This window comes from Hemiscyllium ocellatum, chromosome 35, assembly GCF_020745735.1.
Source record: "Hemiscyllium ocellatum isolate sHemOce1 chromosome 35, sHemOce1.pat.X.cur, whole genome shotgun sequence".
In the NCBI taxonomy this organism is placed as follows: Eukaryota; Metazoa; Chordata; class Chondrichthyes; order Orectolobiformes; family Hemiscylliidae; genus Hemiscyllium; species Hemiscyllium ocellatum.
The window spans coordinates 48362061-48375617 of NC_083435.1; positions in this window are offsets into that span (position 1 = coordinate 48362061).

Here is a 13557-nt window from a genome sequence, read left to right on the forward strand (position 1 = left end):
TGTGCTTTATTAGGTGAGGAGAACAAAACTGCACATAATGCTGCACAATGTTCGAGCTTATATCTCTCCAAGGCCCTGTACAGCTGCAGTAAGACACCTTTACTCCTGGACTCAAATCCCCCTGAAATGAAGGTCAACACACCATTTATTTTCCTCATTGCTTTATGTTTCTGCAATATTGCTTTCAGCGACTGGTGCACAAGATGCAGATCCTTTTCAATGTTACAGCTCCACACTTGGTGGGTCTGTGTACACTGCCGATGCCATGCCTCGTATTGACCTCTGGTTGCAGGACTCACTGTGCTGCTTGGGCCTCAGAGGTTTATGCAGAAGGAAACAACAAAAAGGAGCACACGTCCCTTTGTAAACCAACATGTTTCCATCAATCCTTTTCAAATGGTCGGCTACCAATTTATCATTTCCACCAAAGGGCACACTGTCACCTCTATCCACATCGTTCTCCATCTATCACGTATTTACCCATTCACTCCACTTGTCTTAGACTTCTCGGTGCATTTTTACATCCTCCTCACCCACTCACAATCCCACATCCGTTAGTGATGTCAGCAGGCTGGGATGTATTGAATCTGATACCCGCAACACAATGTTTAACATTGTGAATAGCTGGTCCCCAAACACCGATCCCTGTGACACTACAGCAACCGTCCCCTCTTAATTTCTATTTATATATTTCGTCAATCTGGGTGTCATTGGCTGGGCCAGCATTTATTGCCTGTTCCTAGTTGCCCTTGAGAAGGTGGTGGTGAGCTGCCTTGTTGTACGCTGCAGTCCACCTGCTGTGGTTAACCTCCAATTCCTTAATGGAGAGAATCCCAGGATTCTGGCCCAGCGACTGTGAAGGAGCGGTGAAATATTTCCAGGTCAGGATGATGAATGGCTTGGAGGGGAACCTAAAGATGATGGCTTTTCCATACATTCCTTGTCCTTCTAGATAGACGTGGTCATGAGTTGGGAAGATGGTCTCTGAGGATCTTTGGTGAATCATTTCATTGCAGCATGTAGATAGTAAAGCGTTGATGGTGGAGCATTGTGGATGAAGGGACAGTCAAACTGGCTGCTTTGTCCTGGATGGTATAAAGCTTCTTGAGTGTTGTTGGGGCTGCACTCATCCAGGCAAATTGGGAGGCTTCTATCGCATTTCTGACTTATGCATTTTAGATGATGGACAGACCTTTTGAAGTCAGGATGTGGCGAGACCAGTGAGTTTCTGAGCAATGCTTACCCACAAGGACTTTGATACTGGGGGATTCACTGATAGTAACACCATTAAATGCCAAGGGGCAGGTTAGATTGTATTTTATTGGCAATGTTCACGGTCTGGCATTTGTGTGGCCTGAATATTACTTGCCACTTGTCAGCCTGGATATTGTTCAGATCTTGTCGCATTTGACATGGACTGCTTCAGTATCTGAGGAGCCACAGATGTTGCAGAACATTGTACAATCATTGACGAAAATCCTAATTTCTGACCTTAAAATAGAGGGAAGATAATTGATGAAGCAGCCCTGAATAAGTTTTCAGCCGAGGCCACTGCCCAAGGGAATCCTACAGACTTTTCCTGGAGCTGAGTTGACTGACCTTTTTCAACCATGACCATCTTCCTATGTTTCAGGTATGATTCTAACCAGCGGGGTGTTTGCCTCTAATACCCATTGATACTAGTGTTGCTAAAGCCCCTGATACCACACTTGGTCGAAGGCAGCCTTCATTTTAAGGGCTATCACTCTCACCCCACCTCTGTCATTCAGCTCTTTTGTCCATGTTTGAACTAAGGTAATGAGGTCAGGAGCTGAGTGACCGTGGGGGAGCCCAACCTGGGCATCATTGACCAGGGTATTGCTGAGCAGGTTGCTGCTTAAAAGCACTGAGACCTTCCACCACTTTACTGATGATCGAGAGTAGACTGATGGGGTTGTAATTGACTCGCTTAGATTTGTTCTGGTTTTTCTGCACAGGAGATACTTTGGGTAATTTTCCACATAATCGGGAAAAGCCATTTTTGTTACTGTATTGAAACAGCTTTGCTAGGGGAGTGGCAAAGTTATGGAGTACATGTTTTCGGTACTATTGCCAGAATGTTGTCAGAGTATGGGCCCTTTGGAGAATCCAGTATCTCCAAACGTTTCTGGATATCGCGTGGACTGAATCGAATTGGTTGATGACTGGTAACTGAATCGCTGAGGACCACTGGAGGAGGCTGAGATGGATCATCCACTCAGCACTTCTGACTGAAGATGGTTGTAAATGCATCAGCCTTATCTTATACACTGAAGCGCTGGGCTCTTCCATCATGGAGGTAGGAGTTATTTGCAGAATCTCTTCCTCCAGTGAATTGTTAAATTGTCCCCAACGTTTCTCGACTATATGTGGATGGACTGCAGAGCTTAGTTCTGATCCATTGCTTGTGGGATCACTTCGCTCTGTATACCACTTACTGCTTATGTTGTTTGGCGCACAAGTAGTCCTGTTCGGTGGCTTCAACAGGCTGACACCTCATTGTTAGGTTTGCCCAGTGCTGCTCCTGCCTTCCTGCACACTCCATTGAACCAAGGTTGATCATCTGGATTGATGGTAATTGTTGCGAGGGGGATACGCCAGGCCATGAGGTTATGTGAAAGTACAATTCCGCTGCTATTGATGACCCACAATGCCTTATGGACATCCAGATTTGAGCTGCTGGATCTGTTCGAAGTCTGACCTATTAAGCACCGTTATAGTTTAACCAAAATGGTGAAGGTTATTCTCAATGTGCAGGTGTGTGTTTGTCTCCACAATGACTATGCGGTGGCTGCTCTTCCAGATACTGCCATGGACAGATACTTCTGCAACTGGCAGATTAGTAAGGCTGTGGTCAAGTATGTATTTTCCTCTTGTTGGTTCCTTCACCACCTGCCGTAGACCCAGTCTAGCAGTTATATACTTTGGGATCCGGCCAGTTCGATTTGTAATGCTGTAACTAAGATAGTCTTGGTGGTGAACATTGAGATCCCCCACCCAGAGTACATCTTGCGTCCGTACTACCCTTAGTGCTTACTCCAAGTGTTGTTCAGCATGGAGGAGTACTGATTCATCAGTTGAGAGAGGCTGGTACATGGTAATCAGCAGCACGTTTCCTTCCCCATGTGCAAATTAATGCCATGAAGCTTCATGGGATACGGAGTCACTTTTGAGGACTCCAAGAGCAATTCCCTTCCAACTGTATCTCACTGTGCCGCCACTTCTGCTGTGTCCGTCCTGCTGATGAGACAGGAGATATCCGGGGAAGGTGATGGGGTGTCTGGGACATAGTCATACTCACAGAATCATACCTTACAGACAATGTCAGGCTGTTGCTTGACGAGTCTGTTTATTTCATTTAACTGTTTACTGCCAGCTGTCCCATTCTAAAAACATGGCCATATATTCGCCCCAATCCACTCAGATTTGATTTTGCAAATTGGGCTTGGAGCTTTACCAACATTTTTCTAAAAATCAAAATGTTTTACATCCATTGCTTCTCTTTCATTTGTCTCCCAGTTTGTTTCTCAAACATAATTCCCATTTAATTAAATCTATGTTAATGTCGTCTATGACCATTACTTTCTGCTGAACCATTTACTTACTATGTTCTATGTTCCATGTACTCTATCATTATCCCACACCAGACTTTGTTTTCCTTATATTGTTAGAAAGTTTTGTGAAGACAGAACTGAAGTAGTAGCTTCAAAGTTCTGCCATTTCCCTGTTCCCCATTCTCCATTCTCTGGTTTCAAACTGTAAGGAAACTGCACTTGTTTTCTCATATTTCTCACATTGACATAATTTAGCAAGCTATTACAGTTCACACTTATAACCCTTATGAATATAACTCTTCAGAAATCTATCACTTCCTGTTTAAACTGCTCAATAATTGACCTTCCACAACATGCACTTACAGGAGCCTAGACTCTGTGCCAATAGAAATACAGTACGATCAATACTAGTCCCACTTTTCTACAGCAGGCTCATATCCTGGAATGTTATGACACTTCCAAGTGCTCGTTAAAGTACTTTTAACGATTGTGAGGTTACATGTGATAATTCGCCTCCCAGGAAGTAATCCCAGAACCCCACACCTCGAGGTGAAGAAATGTTTAAATCATCTCTGAACCTCAAACTCTTCACTTTAAAAGTGTGCTCCTTTGTTCTTGAGCCTCTAACGAAAAGGAACAGTTGATGTCTATCCCCCCTGTCCGTGTCGCTTATAATCTTATCCTTCTGAATGACTGACTCCTCAGCTTTCTCTGCTCCAAAGTAAACAACCCGAGCTTATCCAGCCTCTCTCCATAGCTGATATGCTCCATCCCAGGGAACATCCTGGTGAATCACTTCTGCACCCTCTCGAGTACAATCACATCCTTTCTGGATTGTGGCTCCCAAAACTACATACAATACGACATTTTGGCTGAACCAAAGCCCTGAATTGCTCTTATAATCTACACCCTGATTAGGAAACTAAACACCCAAGGTCCAACTCTTAACTAGTCCATTAACCTGTCCAGGAGAAAGTGGGGACTGCATGTGCTGAAGATCAGAGCTTAAAAAATGTGTTGCTGGAAAAGCGCAGCAGGTTAGGCAGCAACAAAGGAGCAGGAGAATCAACGTTTTGGGCATAAGCCCTTCTTCAGGAATCTGCCCGAAACGTCGATTCTCCTGCTCCTTCGACGCTGCCTGACCTGCTGCGCTTTTTTAAGCATTAACCTGTCCAGTCACATTCAGGGATGTGTGGAGAAGCACAATCTGAGGTTCCCAGTGTGCTGCCATTCACTGAGTCCTCCCCTGCCGGGTTCCTTGTCCCAAAGTGCATCGCCTCATACTTATCAGGGTTACAATCTATCTGCCATTGATCTGCCCATCAGACCATTCCATCTGTATCTTCCTGTAACTTAAGGCCTTCCTCCTCACTGCGAACCAACTGGTCAATCTTTATGTCAAACATATACTTACTTATCACACCTCCCCAACTCTCCATCTAGCCCCCTCCACATTCACATTTTTTTTGTTATGAATAACACAAACAATAAGGGACTCAGCACTGATTCCTGCGGTACACCAGGGGACACTGGTCTCCAGTCACACAAACAGCCTTCTCCCACCACCCTCTGCCTCCTGCCACTAAGACAATTTTCGTTGTAACTTGTCCAGTTATCCTTCATATTGTGAGATTTTACATTATTTTTCAGTTTACCCCCAGCTGGAAATTTTTCAAAAGGCTTCCTACAAAACTAAACAATCGACCTCCTCAAACTAATTCAACCAAATCCATTGTTTGTGACTTCCTTCTGATAAAGTCATGATGATTATCCCTGATCAAACCTTGCGACTCTGATTGGAGTTCGATTTTTTCCTTCCCTATTTTGTCCAGTAGTTTCCTTAACAATGAGCTAATACTCGCTCGTCTATAGTTCCCTGGTCTATCTCTCCCACCCTTACTGTGAAGTGGAATCGTATTAGCAGTTCTCCAGTTCTCTGGCACATCCCCTATGGTCAGATTCTAATTAAAATATTCAGTCAGGGTCTTTCCTCCTTTGACCCCGACAGCCGCCTGTGATACAACTCATGGATATTAGTCCAAATTTATACAGAACAAAGCCTCAAATCCCTGCTCATATTTTACATCAATCTGTTCAAAAGTTTTCCAGTCCATCTTTTTGAATTCTGTACCTGCGTCCTCCTTCTCCCAAGTAAAATAGATGTGAAGGTCTCATGTAACAATCCATCAATGTTCTCCAACTTGACACACAGGTTGCCCCTTTGGTTTCTAATGGGCACTAACTGTTTGCTCATTATTCTGTTCTACGCGTTCGTGTAGAATATCGTGGGATACTTCCTGATCTCGCCTACTTGTACTTCTTCATGTTCTTGTTCTTCAGTCCTTTCAATGTTTCTAAGATTCTCCTCTTATGTTTTGAAACTCGAGGTTACAGGCTGAGTTTCCCCCTCTGACAAGCTTGCCAATCTAGGGATTATTTTGTAGAATACCTTTTGCAGTTCCTCTATAGTCAGTATGTTCTTTCTTAGATTGGGATTCCGAACGATACACAATACTCTAACTTTAGTTTTACCAACACTCGATGCAACTGGTGCACGACATCCTCTATATTCCAATTACATTCACATGAATGTAAATCTAATTGTTACTTTCCCATTTGCATATGTTCTTCCCCATTTCTCTCGCTTTAACTTTTTCTATGAGCTTACTGTGTGAGTTCTTAAAATAAAAGCTAATGAGGCTCCAACTATATGTTATACATTGGTTCTTCATTGCCGATGTCCACAAAAATCATCTTCAAGCCATTCCAAAAAAATGTTTGCCACTTCTGGTTTTCCTTTCATCGGTACATTCTCACATTCCCCAGTTATGTTATAACCTTCTGAATATCTAGTAGCATGTTCTTTGTAATCGAGTCCAACAGACACCCGACTGCGGATGACAAGTTACTGGTCTGTAGTTCACCACTCTCCATCTTCAACCTTTCTTAAACTATTGGATAATATATATAACCTTTGCCTTATCCAGATTGGCTAAATGCCTTTCGGGAATGTGTCGGAAAATAAAGTGAAAATCCGCAATGCAATCAACATGTCTATTGTTGCTTCCTCTGAAAATCTTGTATGAAGTACATCTAGTCTGTCAGATTTATAAATACTCAATCCAGCTTTCTTTTCAAAGATGACCTCAATATTTATAAGAATGATCGTAGACTTTACTTACAGAAGTCCCATGGTCACTTGGAATTTCTGGACATTCTTCCATGAAGATAGGCACAAACAAAATGTTTCTTTTCCCTGCGATTTCTCTGTTTTCTGCAATGAATTATCCTGAACGTGCACCAACTGTTGCACATTTGACCTTGCTTTTATTTTTTTCATATATTGATAGACGCTTTTTAGCAGTCTTTATGTTTTTCTTTCGTCTGCACGCGTTTTCTCTTTCTGATTTTCTTCTCAGTTTCTTGGTCATCCTTTGCTGGGTCCTACATTTCTCTGAACCTACTGGCTTATAGCAGCACTTGGCATTTTTCTAAGCTGCCTCCTTTCATCTAATAGGTAGATGAAGGTGGGGTTGAAAGCGATAGTCGGAGAGGAGGGTGGACTAGATTGATAGGAAGGTTCAAAAGGGCAGTGCTGACTTGGAGGGTTGGAGTGGGATAAAGTGGGATTGGGGAAATGGGGAAATGGGGAAATCCACTATGATCCTTTGTGGTTGGATGGTCCCAAGACAGAAGATGAGGCGTTCCCCCTACAGGCTTCTGCTGGCTCGGGTTTGGCGATGGAGCATGTCTAGGACCCTCATGTCATCGGCAGTGTGGGAAGGGGAGTTAAAGTGCTCAGCCACAAGGCGATGGAGTTGTTCAATGTGACTGTCCCAGAGATGTTCTCTGAAAGGATCCACAAATTGACCTCCTGCCTCGCCAATGTAGAGAAGACCTCATTGGGGTTAATGAATGCAGTAGATGAGGTGTTTTGATTTCCCTTTCATCCCCACCTTCATCTACCTATCACAATTCTTGCTAACCTCCCTCCTGCCACACCCCCTTGTCATTTATCTCTCAGTCCCCTTGGCCCAGAAGCTTCATTCCTGATGAAGGCTTATGCCCGAAACATTGATTTATCTGCTCCTAGTATGCTGCCTGACTGTGCTTTTCCAGCACCACACTCTTCGACTCTGATCTCCAGCATTTGTAGTCTCCACTTTCTCCTCACACCTTCATGGTTTGCATGACTCAGATTTATAACGGTTACTTCAAATACAACAAAAACTGTCGTGTACTCAAACAGCATAAAAGAAAACAAATACATTGTGGTCACTGTTCCCAAAAGGTCCTTTACAGCAAAATTTTCAATTAGCTCTTCTGATCACTCAACACCAATTCCTAAATAACCTGATCTCGAGCTCAGTACTCGACATAATGTTAATGTAAACAATCTCACACGTGATCATAACATCCATTTTTCCCAGTATTAGCATTCATTTTGGTTAACACAGTTTACATTTAATTTAACAGCACATTATTACTGAAGTACCCACAAATGTGTATATCTCATTTCCTGTTTTATAACATGTCCAGCATCTGTATTGCAGCTTTCACTCCCATCAATGTTTGCTCCTCCTTGCTGTTTTTGCACTCCACCTTACCAGACTCTGTGGAATCTGAGCGATGTGGGCTCTGGGGAGATTGATGGTAGAGATCATCTCGCCACATCATTTATGATCTTCTCAAACTTTAATTTCTCCAGATCTCCCGTTATGCTGATGGAGTAGAGAAGGGCAATGATCTTCCAACAATGTTCTGTATTCCCCCAGAGAGCTGAGACTGCTCTAACCTGGGTGGGAACTTTACAGCAGGCTGGTAAAGTGTTGCAGCTTCTATACAGGGAGATCACATCTGGAGTTGTGTGTACAGATTTAGCCTCTTCTCTGAAGAAAGGATGTTGTTATATTGGAAGCAGCTCAGAGATGGTTCCCTCAACTGATTCCTGCAATGAAGGTGCTGGCTTATAACGAAAGGATGATCAGGTTGACCCAGTAGCCGTTGGAGTTTACAAAAAATAAAGATAATCTTATTTGAATAAAGTTGACAAAAGGAGTTAACAAGTGAAGGGAATTACACAGATAGTGGAGGAATCCATTCCGTTCTCCAGCCTGTTACACAGGAACAACAGGATGATATTCAGGCCTTCGACCCTGATACATCAAAACAGGACGAGGCTATTCAGCCCCTGGAGCCTGATATACATTTAGAGAAGGAGGCCAATCAGCCCCTCGAGCCTATAACAGTAGGCCTTGCTGCACCAGTATCCTGTTAAACAGCAACAGGATCAGTCCATTCAGCCTCCTCAAGTCTGTAACATAGGAACTGGAAGAGGTCACACAGTGACTGGAGATTGTTACACTGGGATAACAGGAGGTCATTCAGACCCACCGAGCCAATTGCAAGGGAATTGGATAAGGATAAAAACTATCTGAGACTTCTTTCATGAGAAAGGAAGAGGTCATTTATACACGTGTTTGTTTTATGGGAACAAGAGACGTCGAATCAATCCCTCGGTCCCATCTCCGGGATACATGAGGAGATCGTTCAGTATCTCCACCTGTTATGGAGAAGTATGAGAAGACCCATGAGCCCCTCAAATTGTTACACAGCAACAGGAAGATTCCATAATCTCCCAATCCTCGAAAACATCAACAGGAGCAGGTCATTCTGGCCTTGGAGATGTCAACATGGGAACACCAGAAAGACATCAGCCAATCGAGTTTGGACACCAGCAGGATGATGAGTCCATTCAGACATACATGGCTCTTACACAGCAATTGGAGCAAACCTCTTATAGACTTGTGCCCATAAAACAGGAATTCAAAGAAAGCGTGAAGGTTTTCAAAAGGGAAGAACTTGTAATAATGTAATACATGAGCGACTAAAGTGTAACAATAAACTATTGTAATTTAAGGCAAATTGTTAGAGTCCATTGTATAGGACATTTGCAAACTTAAACCACAATTCGTCAGAGTCAACATGGTTTTACGATGTTCTGGATCAGTGGTGCTGGAAGAGCACAGCAGTTCAGGCAACAACCAAAGTGCAGCGAAATCGACATTTCAGGCAAAAGCCCTTCATCAGGAATAAAGGCAGTGAGCCTGAAGCGTGGAGAGATAAGCTAGAGGAGGGTGGGAGTGCGGAGAAAGTAGCATAGAGTACAATGGGTGAGTGGAGGAGGGGATGAAGGTGATAAGTCAGGGAGGAGAAGGTGGAGTGGAAAGGTGGAAAAGGAGATAGGCAGGTAGGACAAGTCCGGACAAGACATGGGGACAGGTCTGAACTGGAAGTTTGGAACTCGGGTGATGTGGGAGAAGCGAAAATGGGAATTGGGAATACGGAATGGCATTTTTGCAAGAGGTAGGGTGGGAAGAGGTGTAATCCAGGTAGCTGTGGGCGTGGGTGGGTTTGTCAAAAATGTCAGTGTCAAGTCGGTCATCATTAATGAAGATGGAGAGGTCCAGGAAGGGGAGGGAGGTGTCAGAGATGGTCCAGGTAAATTGAAGGTCAGGGTGGAATGTGTTCGTGAAGTTGATGAATTGCTCAACTTCCTCGCCGTTTCACGATGTGGCGCCAATGCAGTCATCAATGTAGCGGAGGAAGAGGTGGGGAGTGGTGCCGGTGTAATTACGGAAGATCAACTGTTCTACGTAGCCAACAAAGAGACAGGCATAGCTGGGGCCCATATGTGTGCCCATGGCTACCCCTTTGGTCTGGACGAAGTGGGAGGATTCAAAGGAGAAATTGTAAAGGGTGAGGACCAGTTCGGCCAAATGAATGAGAGCGTCGGTGGAAGGGTAGTGTTGGGGACGTCTGGAGAGGAAAAAAGTGGAGGGCTTGGAGGCCCTGGTCATGGCAGATGGAGGTGTAGAGGGATTGGATATCCATGGTGAAGATCTCCATTAATGATGACCGACTTGACACTGACATTTTTACAAACCCACCGACTCCCACAGCTACCTGGATTACACCTCTTCCCACCCTACCTCTTGCAAAAATGCCATCCCGTATTCCCAATTCCTCCGCCTCCGCCGTATCTGTTCCCAGGAGGACCAGTTCCACCATTGAACACACCAGATGGCCTCCTTCTTTAGAGACCGCAATTTCCCTTCCCACGTGCTTAAAGATGCCCTCCAATACATCTCGTCCACATCCCGCCCCTCCGCCCTCAGACCTAACCCCTCCAACCGTAACAAGGACAGAACGCCCCTGGTGCTCACCTTCCACCCTACAAACCTTCGCATAAACAAAATCATCTGCCGACTTTCCGCCATCTCCAAAATGACCCCAGCACCAGGGATATATTTCCCTCCCCACCCCTTTCCGTCTTCTGCAAAGACCATTCCCTCCGTGAGTACCTGGTCAGGTCCACGCCCCCCTACAACCCACCCTCCCATCCTGGCACTTTCCCCTGCCACCACAGGAACTGTAAAACCTGTGCCCACACCATCTCCCTCACCTCTATCCAAGGCCCTAAAGGAGCCTTCCACAGCCATCAAAGTTTTACCTGCACATCCCCAATATCAGTTATTATGTCCGTTGCTCCCGATGCGATCTCCTCTACATTGGGGAGACTGTGTGCCTCCTAGCAGAGCACTTTATGGAACATCTCTGGGACACCTGCACCAATCAACCACACCGCCCCATTGCCCAACATTTCAACTCCCTCTCCCACTCTGCCGAGGACATGGAGGACATGGGCCTCCTTCACCGCCGCTCTCTCACCATTAGACGCCTGGAGGAAGAACGCCTCATCTTCAGCCTTGGAACACTTCAACCCCAGGGCATCAATGTGGACTTCAACAGTTTCCTCATTTCCCCGTCCCCAAGCTCACCCGACTTCCAAACTTCCAGCTCAGCACTGTCCCGATGACTTGTCCGGAATTGTCCTACCTGCCTATCTCCTTTTCCACCTATCCACTCCACCCTCTCCTCTCTGATCTATCACCTTCATCCCCTCTCCCACTCACCCATTGTACTCTGTGCTACTTTCTCCCCACCCTCCTCTCGCTTATCTCTCCACGCTTCAGGCTCACTGCCTTTATTCCTGATGAAGGGCTTTTGCCAGAAACGTCGATTTCGCTGCACTTTGGATGCTGCATGAACTGCTGTGCTCTTCCAGCACCACTGATCCAGAATCTGGTTTCCAGCATCTGCAGTCATTGTTTTTACCCCATGGTTTTACTAAGGCTAAATTGTGTTTGAATTGATTGCTTGAGTTACTTGAAGGTGTCACAAACAAGGTGGATTGTGAGAATCCTGAAGATGGAACAAATCTGGTCTTCCTGAAGGCATCGGATATGTCGCTTCTCCAAAGAGTAAATAGTAAGATCAGACAACATGAGTTTAGGAGTAGTTTATTAGCTTGGATGGAGGATTGGTTAACCAACAAAATGTAGTCAGATGGAATAAATGTGTCATTTTCTCTTGGCAAATGCAACTTGTGGGGTGCCTTGGATTTCAGTACTCACGCCTCAACCATTTGCAATCGTTGGTATTATTGTACTCGGTTGACGGGATAGAAAATACAATGCCGCATTTTCAGATGACACTGACATCGGTGGGAAATTACTTCGGAATAACGATGCAAGAGATTTTAAAACATAAGGATAGGTTGGGAGAATGGGCCAACATTTAGCAAGGAAAACTAAAGTGTATAAATATGGGACTATTCAAGTTGGCCAGTATAATAGAAAGATAAATTATTATCGAAACGGAGAGAAAGTTCAAAGTGCTTAGGTTCAGAGGGATCTGGGTGCCAGCTTGCATATCACAGAAAACTTGCATGTGGGTGCTGCTAGTAATGAGAAATGCAAGCATAATTTCAGTGTTTATTTATGAGACGATAGAGTGGAAAGGTAGGGAGTGTTGGTGTAGCTATGCAAGGCATTAGTGAGGCTGCAACTGGAGTCCAGTTTGGGTGTCCTGCAGAATGAGGTATTTCCATTGGAGGCAGTTCAGAAGAGCTTCATTAGATTGATTCCATATTTGAAGTGTTTGTCTTATGAAGAGTAATTCAGCAGTTTAAGCCTATACTCTCGAGTTTATAAGAATGAAAGGAGATCTCATTGAGGTCTGTAAAATGCTAAAAGTAATTGCAAGTGTAGATGTGGAGTGGACTTTTTTTTCATGTGGCGCAATGTACAACTAGAGACAAGAGTTTTAGGATGGAGAGATGGCAGGAAAGTGGAACAGAGGCTGCGTTGACATCAGCCTCATCGAGGGGTTGGATTCCTCACAGATGCTCCTTGTTCTTCTTCAACTCTTTGACTGTGTTTCCCAGGAATGGTGGAGGACTGGGTATCATACAGGAAGCAGGCACTCAGGATAAATCAGTTAGAGAGAACGTAACCAGTTGGGTCACACAGTGACCAGCGCTGAGTTCTCAACTATTTACAATCTATATTAATGATCAGGAAGATGGAACAGATATACAGATGCTGAGTTTGGTGATGTCCATAAGACCATAAGACATAGGAGTGGCAGTAGGGCCATTAGTCCACTCCGCCATTTAATAAAGGCTGATGGGCATTTCGACTCCACTTACCCGCATTCTCCCCGTAGCCCTTAATTCCTTGTGACATCAAGAATTTATCAATCTCTGCCTTGAAGACATTTAGCGTCCCGGCCTCCACTGCACTCTAAGGCAATGCATTCCATAGGCCCACACTCTCTGTCTCCGCATTTCTGTTCTGAATTGACCCCATCTAATTCTAACGCTGTGCCAACGGGTCCTAGTCTCCTCGCCTAACGGAAGCAACTTCCTAGCGTCCACCCTTTCCAAGCCATGTATTATCTTATAAGTTTCTATTAGATCTCCCCTTAACATTCTAAACTCCAATGAATACAATCCCAGGATCCTCAGCTGTTCCTCATATGTTAGACCTACCATTTCAGGGATCATCCCTGAATCTCCGCTGGACACGCTCCAGTGCCTGTATGTCCTTCCTGAGGCGTTGTGCTCAAAACTGGACACAGT